General features: G+C 44.1%; 1 long non-coding RNA gene across 1 annotated transcript in view; it reads left to right on the forward strand.

Moving 5' to 3' along the window:
• Positions 1–13,932, forward strand: part of LOC141097330 (uncharacterized) — a 56,680-nt gene that overhangs the window by 19,997 nt on the left and 22,751 nt on the right. The window lies entirely within an intron of this gene.

The raw sequence follows: 13,932 nt of genomic DNA on the forward strand, positions 1-13,932 counted from the left end.
TCACCACTTCTGTATTTTTTCCCACTTGTGGTTTTGGCTTATAAATCCTGAGGTAAAATAATGACCAAATACTGAATGTGTAAATGTGGCCTTGTACACAGCCTCCACCTGCAGCGCCTCACTCTTCTCTATACAGTCTCATACTGCAGCAGCACCTCACTGCTCTCATTTTCCCATAACGCCTCTCAGTTTTCTCCTCATATCTCTATTTTTCCACCTCACATCCCTCATTTTCCCCCTCACACCTCTCATTTTCCCCCCTCACACCAGTCATTTTGACCTCACACCTGTCATTTTCCGATCACTCCACTATTTTCCCCTCACTCCTCTCATACCTCTTCATTTTCACCTCACACTCTCATTTTCACCTCACACTTCTCATTTTCCCCTCAAACCACTATTTTCCCCTCATTCCACTATTTTCACCTCACTCCACTATTTTCTCCTCACTCTTCTCATTTTCCCCTCACTCCTCACATTTTCCCCTCACTCCTCACATATTCACCTCACTCCCCTCATTTTCACCTCACTCCTCTCATTTTCATCTCATTCCTCTCATTTTCCCCTCACTCCCCTCATTTTCCCCTCACTACACTATTTTCACCTCACTCCTCCATTTTGCCCTCACTCCCCTCATTTCCCCTCACTCCTCTCATTTTCCCCTCACTCCTCTCATTTCCCCCTCACTCCTCTCATTTTCCCCTCACTACACTATTTTCACCTCACTCCCCTCATTTTCACCTCACTCCTCTCATTTTCCCCTCACTCCTCTCATTTTCACCTCACTCCTCTCATGTTCACCTCACTCCTCTCACTTCCCCCTCACTCCTCTCATTTTCCCCTCACTACACTATTTTCCCCTCACTACACTATTTTCACCTCACTCCCCTCATTTTCCCCTCACTCCTCTCATTTTCCCCTCACTACACTATTTTCCCCTCACTACACTATTTTCACCTCACTCCCCTCATTTTCCCCTCACTCCTCTCATTTCCCCCTCACTCCTCTCATTTTCATCTCATTCCTCTCATTTTCCCCTCACTACACTATTTTCACCTCACTCCTCCATTTTCCCCTCACTCCCCTCATTTCCCCTCACTCCTCTCATTTTCCCCTCACTCCTCTCATTTCCCCCTCACTCCTCTCATTTTCCCCTCACTACACTATTTTCACCTCACTCCCCTCATTTTCACCTCACTCCTCTCATTTTCCCCTCACTCCTCTCATTTTCACCTCACTCCTCTCATGTTCACCTCACTCCTCTCACTTCCCCCTCACTCCACATTTTCCCCTCACTACACTATTTTCCCCTCACTACACTATTTTCACCTCACTCCCCTCATTTTCCCCTCACTCCTCTCATTTTCCCCTCACTACACTATTTTCCCCTCACTACACTATTTTCACCTCACTCCCCTCATTTTCCCCTCACTCCTCTCATTTCCCCCTCACTCCTCTCATTTTCATCTCATTCCTCTCATTTTCCCCTCACTACACTATTTTCACCTCACTCCTCTCATTTTCCCCTCACTCCCCTCATTTCCCCTCACTCCTCTCATTTTCCCCTCACTCCTCTCATTTCCCCCTCACTCCTCTCATTTCCCCCTCACTCCTCTCATTTTCCCCTCACTACACTATTTTCACCTCACTCCCCTCATTTTCACCTCACTCCTCTCATTTTCCCCTCACTCCTCTCATTTTCCCCTCACTCCTCTCACTTCCCCCTCACTCCTCTCACTTCCCCCTCACTCCTCTCATTTCCCCCTCACTCCTCTCATTTTCCCCTCACTACACTATTTTCACCTCACTCCCCTCATTTTCCCCTCACTCCTCTCATTTCCCCCTCACTCCTCTCAATTTCACCTCACTCCTCTCACTTCCCCCTCACTCCTCTCATTTTCCCCTCACTACACTATTTTCACCTCACTACACTATTTTCACCTCACTACCCTCATTTTCCCCTTCACTCCTCTCATTTCCCCCTCACTCCCCTCATTTTCACCTCACTCCTCTCATTTCCCCCTCACTCCTCTCATTTTCCCCTCACTACACTATTTTCACCTCACTACACTATTTTCACCTCACTACCCTCATATTTTCCCCTCACTCCTCTCATTTCCCCCTCACTCCTCTCATTTCCCCCTCACTCCTCTCATTTTTCCCTCACTACACTATTTTCACTTCACTACACTATTTTCACCTCACTCCCCTCATTTTCCCCTCACTCCTCTCACTTCCCCTTCACTCCTCTCATTTCCCCCTCACTCCCCTCATTTTCACCTCACTCCTCTCATTTCCCCCTCACTCCTCTCATTTTCCCCTCACTACACTATTTTCACCTCACTACACTATTTTCACCTCACTACCCTCATTTTCCCCTCACTCCTCTCATTTCCCCCTCACTCCTCTCATTTTCACCTCACTCCTCTCACTTCCCCCTCACTCCTCTCATTTCCCCCTCACTCCTCTCATTTTCCCCTCACTACACTATTTTCACCTCACTACACTATTTTCACCTCACTACACTATTTTCACCTCACTACCCTCATTTTCCCCTTCACTCCTCTCATTTCCCCCTCACTCCCCTCATTTTTACCTCACTCCTCTCATTTCCCCCTCACTCCTCTCATTTTCCCCTCACTACACTATTTTCACCTCACTACACTATTTTCACCTCACTACCCTCATATTTTCCCCTCACTCCTCTCATTTCCCCCTCACTCCTCTCATTTCCCCCTCACTCCTCTCATTTTTCCCTCACTACACTATTTTCACTTCACTACACTATTTTCACCTCACTCCCCTCATTTTCCCCTCACTCCTCTCATTTCCCCTTCACTCCTCTTATTTCCCCCTCACTCCCCTCATTTTCACCTCACTCCTCTCATTTCCCCCTCACTCCTCTCATTTTCCCCTCACTACACTATTTTCACCTCACTACACTATTTTCACCTCACTACCCTCATATTTTCCCCTCACTCCTCTCATTTCCCCCTCACTCCTCTCATTTCCCCCTCACTCCTCTCATTTTTCCCTCACTACACTATTTTCACTTCACTACACTATTTTCACCTCACTCCCCTCATTTTCCCCTCACTCCTCTCATTTCCCCTTCACTCCTCTCATTTCCCCCTCACTCCCCTCATTTTCACCTCACTCCTCTCATTTCCCCCTCACTCCTCTCATTTTCCCCTCACTACACTATTTTCACCTCACTACACTATTTTCACCTCACTACCCTCATTTTCCCCTCACTCCTCTCATTTCCCCCTCACTCCTCTCATTTTCACCTCACTCCTCTCACTTCCCCCTCACTCCTCTCATTTCCCCCTCACTCCTCTCTTTTTTCCCTCACTACACTATTTTCCCCTCACTACACTATTTTCACCTCACTCCCCTCATTTTCCCCTCATTCCTCTCATTTTCACCTCACTCCTCTCATTTTCACCTCACTCCTCTCATTTTCCCCTCACTCCTCTCATTTTCACCTAACTCCTCTCTTCCCCTCACTGGTGCACAGCAACTTCCCGTTATGAGCACAGCGGTGTAATCCATGAGGCTCCTCCTTTTCCTTTGATGTCATGCCTCACAGGAGCAACTCCATTCTAACACAGGAATAGAGGAAGACAACCGAGTCACGATAAGTGGAGTTGATATACCGATATAAGCTACCATTTTTTTCAGCTACTCTTTCCCTTTGTACCTCTCAGCCTGAACATGTTTATTCCCTGTTGCTCCCTGCGAGGAGGTAACTATGAAACAAGTAATTGTTATCCCCTATTAACCCCTGCTCTGTGCGTGTGTGTCACTGCATCCTAATATCTGTGTTACAATACCTTTGACTGACAGGTCTCTCGCTTTGCAACTATAGAAGAGAGCTGTCATTCAAGGAAAGCGCGGAATGGACCGGCCTCGAACTAATAAGCTGGGGCACATAATCTCTGTTTTCTCTGAATAAAACCTCTACAGATGCAAAAGCACGGCAGGAATATTCACTCCCCCCCTCCACTGGTAAGGCGGACATTGGCACCTACATCCAGATGGAGAGTAATTGATGAGATGGCCACACACGTGTTCTGGTCTCACTGTTCACTTGAAATGGATAATAAAACAGTCAAGTAAATATAATGAAAGTAAATGTCATCACGCTGCACACCTCAAGCTGTGTGACTCCAACACAGAAGTCGCACGGAAATTCATACGTGCTAGATTTTATGAGACTGATATTTACTTTAGCTTTTTAGGCAAATTTTGGTTTGCAAAACAATTGCACTTCAGCTCTGTAGTGTAACATGCAACCTTGCAATGTATATTGCCACAAAAAAGTGCTATGTAGCTACAGTGATACTTCTTTTGTTATTTTTTTGCATTGTCCAAAAATGTCAGGGGTTAGAAAACCCCTTTTACAAAGTTCATTACATATCTTTTCAGGGCCCTTCCAGCAGTAAAGGCTTTTTTTTTTTTTTTTTTTTACAAAATGTTGTTAAATTTATGAACCAGTTTTTAGTTGTCTTGATTTTTTTTCAAGCCATCTGATTTTAAAAGTGGAAAATAAATACTGTAGACATTGTGACCTCTATTATTGGAGGGATTTACTCTGCTGGTTTTATTGCTGTGATTCTATCAAGCAGACGCTTATTTTTTCTCTCTTTTACTCATCAGATTATTTTGACTGCTTAGCATTAGGTACAATATTGAGCATTGAATTTACAAGGTGAATTAAAACTGCAAACTTTTAGTCTCAATTGTGTTGATGTAAATAGGTGCAACTGAGTACAAGTTGATAGCACATACAATTCACCATCAGTTCTAGATTACATGAAAAACATAAAACATTTGTATTTTAGATTATTTTGTTATCAGGAGTTTCAATATATGCTTTTGATAATGACGATAATCTTTTTTTATTCATCAGCTATTGTGAAATCAGATTCCCTGCATTTGCCTTTTCCATGTGATTAATCTAGAATGCAGATTATATTTTCTGTAATTATTTTCCAGGAAAGGAGTTAACTCTTAACATCCTAGTCAACTCTATCTAGTCCATTGATTTCTATATAGCAGACAGCTGCTCACCTCCGTCTCCTTCCATTCCCTCTCACCTTCTGAAGAATTGCAGTTATAAATCACAAGCCGGCAGCTTTTACAGAAGGTCTCCTAATCTCATCTCTTTGCTCTTGCTGTTGGACCTTTGTGCTTGATCAATTGCCATATTATCTCTATGTATAAATATAGGGATAACAGTGTACACTCCAGAACAAACCACTTATGGTTGTGTTATAGAAGAACTTGTGCTGATCTTTATACCTCTACTAATACTGTAGTTCTATTCACTAGATCTGTCCATCCAGAACGAGAAGTGCTCTGCAAGAAACCAGGAGGTAAGGAGACTGTAAGGACATTGCATTGCTCTGAATTACTCAAGAGACAAGAGAATATCTCTTTAATGTTGGCTGGTGTGAGTCTCTGCTTGTTCCCAGCTACAGCAGCCTCTGTACCCCATGCTCTCCATGCAGTGGCTACATGAGAAAAACATATCACAATGAAAATGTTAGGGTTTCTAGGGAAAAACCCAAAAGTGGACCCTCTGGGTCGTGGCTACAGAGACCCCGAGGGCGAGCGGACCAGGTGAAACCACCCCCTATACAGGGAGTGTTAAGGGTAGGCCCAAGGGAGATGGAACCACAACGACTGGAGACAAAGGGGTGACTCAGGGCAACATAGGGAAGATATGAAGGAGGACTGAGATGAGGACAGAATTACTGTAATGAGGAAGGAGATACCCGGGAACCGAAAAATACGAAGCGGGGCCGGAAAGGACCCTGGGGCTGGCGGGGGCTTGATGCTGCAAGAGAGGTAGAGGAACAAAAAGAGGGAGGTACGTAGGGAGGCACATGGACACAAGGTCAGAAGAACAGCGGTAGATACAGGAGACAACAGGTAGCAAGTGGCTAGGAGTCTGAGGACGAGGGAAGGCGCCAGACGCACTGACGCTAGTGCTAACTGCGTAGATAATCAGGTGTCTTACCGATGCAGACGCCGTGCTGAAATACCGGTGGGCACCACCATGACGGGGCGGAGCAACCAGGTCAGGACCTCCCAGGGACACTTGTGGCAGAGGAAGCACGGCCATGCATGTGCGGACCGCCGACACGCAGAGACCCCGAGAAGACAGCTGGGGAGCGGCGCGGGACAGCATTGGTGACATGCAGAGAGGCGGAGACGCACTGTTGAGTACCTGTGGCTGTGACAGAAAACAATAGAAATATATAGACACAGACCAAAAATAGATACAAATTAGAGTCAGCACTCTGATGAAATACAGTTTTTTCTCATATGGAAAAGAAATGATATCTGAGTTAGGTGTAATCTTCACCTTAGTTTACTTCTGTATAAATCAATTACGCATTTAAATATTTGCACCTTTTACAGCGAATTTTATAATGTGAAGGTTCATTCTCCTATAGGATCAGTGTAAGTGCCCGAAAATCTCCTTAGCCACCAACAAATCTATCTAGAGTGAAACAGTTAATACTAGACATGAACAAGAGCAAAACAATGAAGACATCTTATTGACCTCAAACATACAAAACAGCACTGACATCACACCGGGAAAATGCTACCCACTCAACAAGTACAGAGAAAGAAAATGTTTACTAACAGAACAGTACATTTAGATACAGGAAATGGAAAAGTCCTAAAATGCACAAGTTACACATAATATTTCTGACTGCTTTATGTTTTAGGCCTCATTCAGAAGTAAGTTTTTCACATACATGTTCTATCCGTGGTTTTCAGATAGAATAGATAGACATTATAATCTAAGGAGGTGCTCGTGTTTTTTTGAGAACTGTGTATCTGCAAAAAAAATTTCACCTACTGTAGACATATACATTTTTAATTAATGTCAAAGATCAAAATTACAATACAAGTCTAGGAATCCAAGAAAATCACAGACAGCACATGGATGGGCTCCTTTACATTTGAGTTGTTTTTTTCACAGACCATGTGCCTCTACAAAACTCATAGAGACATATCCATTTTTTTCCAGCAGCACAGAAGAAAAGTGCCAATACAAATCTATTATCATTGCAGAGGATGGGAGAAGCTTTGTATTTTACTGATGGTAAAAACACTGATGGTAAAAACTGACACCCTGATGGCCCACTGACCAAACACTGATAGAAAAACTGACACCCTGATGGCCCACTGACCAAACACTGATGATAAAAGCTAACACACTGATGGCCCACTGACCAAACACTGATGGTAAAAACTGACACACTGATGGCCCACTGACCAAACACTGATGGTAAAAACTGACACACTGATGGCCCACTGACCAAACACTAATAGAAAAACTGACACCCTGATGGCCCACTGACCAAACACTGATGGTAAAAACTGACACACTGATGGCCCACTGACCAAACGCAGATGTTAAAAACTGACACACTGATGGCCCACTGACCAAACACTAATAGAAAAACTGACACCCTGATGGCCCACTGACCAAACACTGATGATAAAAGCTAACACACTGATGGCCCACTGACCAAACACTGATGGTAAAAACTGACACACTGATGGCCCACTGACCAAACACTGATGGTAAAAACTGACACACTGATGGCCCACTGACCAAACACTAATAGAAAAACTGACACCCTGATGGCCCACTGACCAAACACTGATGGTAAAAACTGACACACTGATGGCCCACTGACCAAACACTGATGGTAAAAACTGACACACTGATGGCCCACTGACCAAACACTAATAGAAAAACTGACACCCTGATGGCCCACTGACCAAACACTGATGGTAAAAACTGACACCCTGATGGCCCACTGACCAAACACTGATAGAAAAACTGACACCCTGATGGCCCACTGACCAAACGCAGATGTTAAAAACTGACACTCTGATGGCCCACTGACCAAACACTGATAGAAAAACTGACACACTGATGGCCCACTGACCAAACACTGATAGAAAAACTGACACCCTGATGGCCCACTGACCAAACACAGATGGTAAAAACTGACACACTGATGGCCCACTGACCAAACACTGATGTTAAAAACTGACACCTTGATGGCCCACTGACCAAACGCAGATGTTAAAAACTGACACCCTGATGGTCCACTGACCAAACACTGATAGAAAAACTGACACCCTGATGGCCCACTGACCAAACGCAGATGTTAAAAACTGACACCCTGATGGCCCACTGACCAAACACTGATAGAAAAACTGACACCCTGATGGCCCACTGACCAAACACTGATAGAAAAACTGACACCCTGATGGCCCACTGACCAAACACTGATGATAAAAGCTAACACACTGATGGCCCACTGACCAAACACTGATGGTAAAAACTGACACACTGATGGCCCACTGACCAAACACTAATAGAAAAACTGACACCCTGATGGCCCACTGACCAAACACTGATGGTAAAAACTGACACACTGATGGCCCACTGACCAAACACTGATAGAAAAACTGACACCCTGATGGCCCACTGACCAAACGCAGATGTTAAAAACTGACACTCTGATGGCCCACTGACCAAACACTGATAGAAAAACTGACACACTGATGGCCCACTGACCAAACACTGATAGAAAAACTGACACCCTGATGGCCCACTGACCAAACACAGATGGTAAAAACTGACACACTGATGGCCCACTGACCAAACACTGATGTTAAAAACTGACACCCTGATGGCCCACTGACCAAACGCAGATGTTAAAAACTGACACCCTGATGGTCCACTGACCAAACACTGATAGAAAAACTGACACCCTGATGGCCCACTGACCAAACGCAGATGTTAAAAACTGACACCCTGATGGCCCACTGACCAAACACTGATAGAAAACTGACACCCTGATGGCCCACTGACCAAACACAGATGGTAAAAACTGACATACTGATGGTCCACTGACCAAACACTGATAGAAAAACTGACACACTGATGGTCCACTGACCAAACACTGATGATAAAAGCTAACACACTGATGGCCCACTGACCAAACACTAATAGAAAAACTGACACCCTGATGGCCCACTGACCAAACACTGATGGTAAAAACTGACACCCTGATGGCCCACTGACCAAACACTGATGGTAAAAACTGACACACTGATGGCCCACTGATCAAACACTGATAGAAAAACTGACACCCTGATGGCCCACTGACCAAACACTGATGGTAAAAACTGACACACTGATGGTCCACTGACCAAACACTGATAGAAAAACTGACACCCTGATGGCCCACTGACCAAACACTGATGGTAAAAACTGACACACTGATGGTCCACTGACCAAACACTGATGATAAAAGCTGACACACTGATGGCCCACTGACCAAACACTGATGGTAAAAACTGACACACTGATGGCCTACTGACCAAACACTGATGGTAAAAACTGACACACTGATGGTCCACTGACCAAACACTGATAGAAAGACTGACACACTGATGGTCCACTGACCAAACACTGATGATAAAAGCTAACACACTGATGGCCCACTGACCAAACACTAATAGAAAAACTGACACCCTGATGGCCCACTGACCAAACACTGATGGTAAAAACTGACACACTGATGGCCCACTGACCAAACACTGATAGAAAAACTGACACCCTGATGGCCCACTGACCAAACACTGATGGTAAAAACTGACACACTGATGGTCCACTGACCATACACTGATAGAAAAACTGACACCCTGATGGCCCACTGACCAAACACTGATGGTAAAAACTGACACACTGATGGTCCACTGACCAAACACTGATGATAAAAGCTGACACACTGATGGCCCACTGACCAAACACTAATAGAAAAACTGACACCCTGATGGCCCACTGACCAAACACTGATGGTAAAAACTGACACACTGATGGCCCACTGACCAAACACTGATAGAAAAACTGACACCCTGATGGCCCACTGACCAAACACTGATGGTAAAAACTGACACACTGATGGTCCACTGACCAAACACTGATGATAAAAGCTGACACACTGATGGCCCACTGACCAAACACTGATGGAAAAACTGACACCCTGATGGCCCACTGACCAATCACGGATAGAAAAACTGACACACTGATGGCCCACTGACCAAACACTGATTGAAAAACTGACACCCTGATGGCCCACTGACCAAACACGGATGGTAAAAACTGACACACTGATGGCCCACTGACCAAACACTGATAGAAAAACTGACACCCTGATGGCCCACTGACCAAACACTGATGGTAAAAACTGACACACTGATGGTCCACTGACCAAACACTGATGATAAAAGCTGACACACTGATGGCCCACTGACCAAACACTGATGGAAAAACTGACCCCTTTGATGGCCCACTGACCAAACACTGATAGAAAAACTGACACACTGATGGCCCACTGACCAAACACTGATAGAAAAACTGACACCCTGATGGCCCACTGACCAAACACTGATGGTAAAAACTGACACACTGATGGCCCACTGACCAAACACTGATAGAAAAACTGACACCCTGATGGCCCACTGACCAAACACTGATGGTAAAAACTGACACCCTGATGGCCCACTGACCAAACACTGATAGAAAAACTGACACACTGATGGCCCACTGACCAAAACACAGATGGTAAAAACTGACACACTGATGGCCCACTGAACAAACACTGATAGAAAAACTGACACCCTGATGGCCCACTGACCAAACACAGATGGTAAAAGCTGACACACTGATGGCCCACTGACCAAACACTGATGGTAAAAGCTGACACACTGATGGCCCACTGACCAAACACTAATGGTAAAACTGACACACTGATGGCCCACTGACCAAACACTGATGGCAAAAACTGACACTCTGATAGCCCACTGACCAAACACTGATAGAAAAACTGACACCCTGATGGCCCATTGACCAAACACTGATGACATGCGGATCCAAAATACTAATGAAACATTTTTTTTGCATACAGTGAGGGAAAATATTATTTGATCCCTTGCTGATTTTGTAATTTTGCCCACAGACAAAGACTTGAACAGTCTATAGTTTTAAGGGTAGGTTAATTTTAGCTTTGAGAAATAGAATATCAAAAATAAAATCCAGAAAATCACATTGTATAAATTATATAAATTTATTTGCATTTTGAAGTGAGAACTAAGTATTAGATCCCCTACCAACCATTAAGAGTTCTGGCTCCTACAGATCAGTTAGACGCTCCTAATCAACTCATTACCTGCATTAAAGACAGCTGTCTTACATAGTCAGCTTTATAAAAGACTCCTGTCCACACACTCAAATAATCAGTCAGACTCTAACCTCTACAACATGGGCAAGACCAAAGAGCTTTCTAAGGATGTGAGGGACAAGATCATAGACCTGCACAAAGCTGGAATGGGCTACAAAACCATAAGTAAGATGCTGGATGAGAAGGAGACAACTGTTGGTGCAATAGTAATAAAACGGAAAAAAACAAAATGACTGTCAATTGACATCGATCTGGGGCACCATGCAAAATCTCACCTTGTGGGGTATCCTTGATCTTGAGGAAAGTGAGACATCAGCCTAAAACTATACGGGGGGAACTTGTTAATGATCTCAAGCCAACTTGGACCACAGTCACCAAGAAAACCATTGGTAACATATTAAGCCATAAAGGTTTAAAATCCTGCAGTGCCCACAAGGTCCCCCTGCTCAAGAAGGCACACGTGCAGGCCTGTCTGAAGTTTGCCAATGAACACCTGGGTGATTCTATGAGTGATTGGGATAAGGTGCTGTGGTCAGATCAGTCAAAAATTGTGCTCTTTGACATTAACTCAACTCGCCTTATTAGGAGGAAGAGAAATGCTGCCTATGACCCAAAGGACACTGTCCCCCTGTCAAGCATGGAGGTGGAAACATTATGTTTTGGGGGTGTTTCTCTGTTAAGGGCACAGGTGTACTTCACCACATCAATGCGTGAATGGATGAAGCCATGTACCGTAAAATTCTAAGTGACAACCTCCTTCCCTCTGCCAGGACATTAAAAATGGGTCATGTCTTCCAGCAAGAAAATGACCCAAAACATCCAGCCAAGGCAACAAAGGAGTGGCTCAAAAAGAAGCACATTAAGGTCATGGAGTGGCCTAGCCAGTCTCCAGTCCTTAATCCCATAGAAAGCTTATGGAGGGAGTTGAGGCTCTGAGTTGCCAAGTGACAGTCTCAAAATCCTAATGATTTAGAGAAGATCTACAAAGAGGAGTGGACCAAAACTCCTCCTGACATGTGCACAAACCTCATCATCAACTACAAGGAACATCTGACTGCTGTGCTTGCCAACTAGGGTTTTGCCACCAATTATTAAGTCTTGTTTGCCAGAGAGATCAAATACTTATTTCTTTATTTCTCACTGCAAAATGCAAATAAATTTATATAATTTATACAATGTGATTTTCTGGATTTTATTTTTGATATTCTATCTCTAAAATTAACCTACCATTAAAATTATAAACTGCTCATGTCTTTGTCAGTGGTCAAACTTACAAAATCAGCAATGGATCAAATATTTATTTCCCCCACTGTACATAAAAACTATTGGCATCTGAATGAGGCCTAATGTATAAAAGAAGATTTGTCAATTATTTATTTATCCATAAAGGTACTGATGAAACGCTGATGGTAAAGAACTGACACACTGACCAAACACTGATGAAAATATCGTCCAAAACGTTGATGACACAGGGACCGTTTCTTGCATACATAAAAAAGAGCTCATAAGCCCTGTTGTTTTCTTCTCATACATGAGAAGTGTGCTGGGTAGACATGAGCGAATATCGTCGGATCCCTCTTATTCGGCTCGCTAATAGCGCTTACCGAATAGCTGCAGCGGGAACCCGGATACCTGGAGCGCTCCTGATAATCAGGTGTCCGGCGCCGCAGCTGCATGTGTCGTGGCTGTGTCACAGTGACAGCACATGCATGGAGCGCCTGTTTGTTGTGACTGTCACACAGTCGCGACACATGCAGCTGCGGCGCCGGACACCTCCAGGAGCTCAGGAGCGCTCCAGGTATCCCACTGCAGCTATTCGGTAAGCTCTATTAACTAGCCGAATAAGGAGAGATCCAACGATATTCACTCAGGTCTAGTGCTGGGTGCAGTTTTCAGCAATGTTTAGTCCTTGAGTCATTTTTAACATCAGTGTGTCATCCGTTTTTCTCAAATGAAAAAATATAAATTTCCTTGCTTCACCTACCTATTTAGTAGTAGAAATGGACAGCATTTGGATACAACATGTATCGCACCCCTGGGAGCTGTTTTTTTCACCAACTCACTGACTTGCAGTGGCGAGTTTGAAAAGCGCAGATTGTACACATACAGTTGTGGCCAAAAGTATTGACACCCCTGCAATTCTGTCAGATAATACTCAGTTTCTTCCTGAAAATGATTGCAAACACAAATTCTTTGGTATTATTATCTTCATTTAATTTGTCTTAAATGAAAAAACACAAAAGAGAATGAAGCAAAAAGCAAAACATTGATCATTTCACACAAAACTGCAAAAATGGGCCAGACAAAAGTATTGGCACCCTCAGCCTAATACTTGGTTGCACAACCTTTAGCCAAAATAACTGCGACCAACCGCTTCCGGTAACCATCAATGAGTTTCTTACAATGCTCTGCTGGAATTTTAGACCATTCTTCTTTGGCAAACTGCTCCAGGTCCCTGATATTAGAAGGGTGCCTTCTCCAAACTGCCATTTTTAGATCTCTCCACAGGTGTTCTATGGGATTCAGGTCTGGACTCATTGCTGGCCACCTTAGAAGTTTCCAGTGCTTTCTCTCAAACCATTTTCTAGTGCTTTTTGAAGTGTGTTTTGGGTCATTGTCCTGCTGGAAGACCCATGACCTC

Source organism: Dendrobates tinctorius, unplaced genomic scaffold (assembly GCF_039654945.1).
Source record: "Dendrobates tinctorius isolate UK_male_01 unplaced genomic scaffold, ASM3965494v1 ptg000084l, whole genome shotgun sequence".
NCBI classification, from domain to species: domain Eukaryota; kingdom Metazoa; phylum Chordata; class Amphibia; order Anura; family Dendrobatidae; genus Dendrobates; species Dendrobates tinctorius.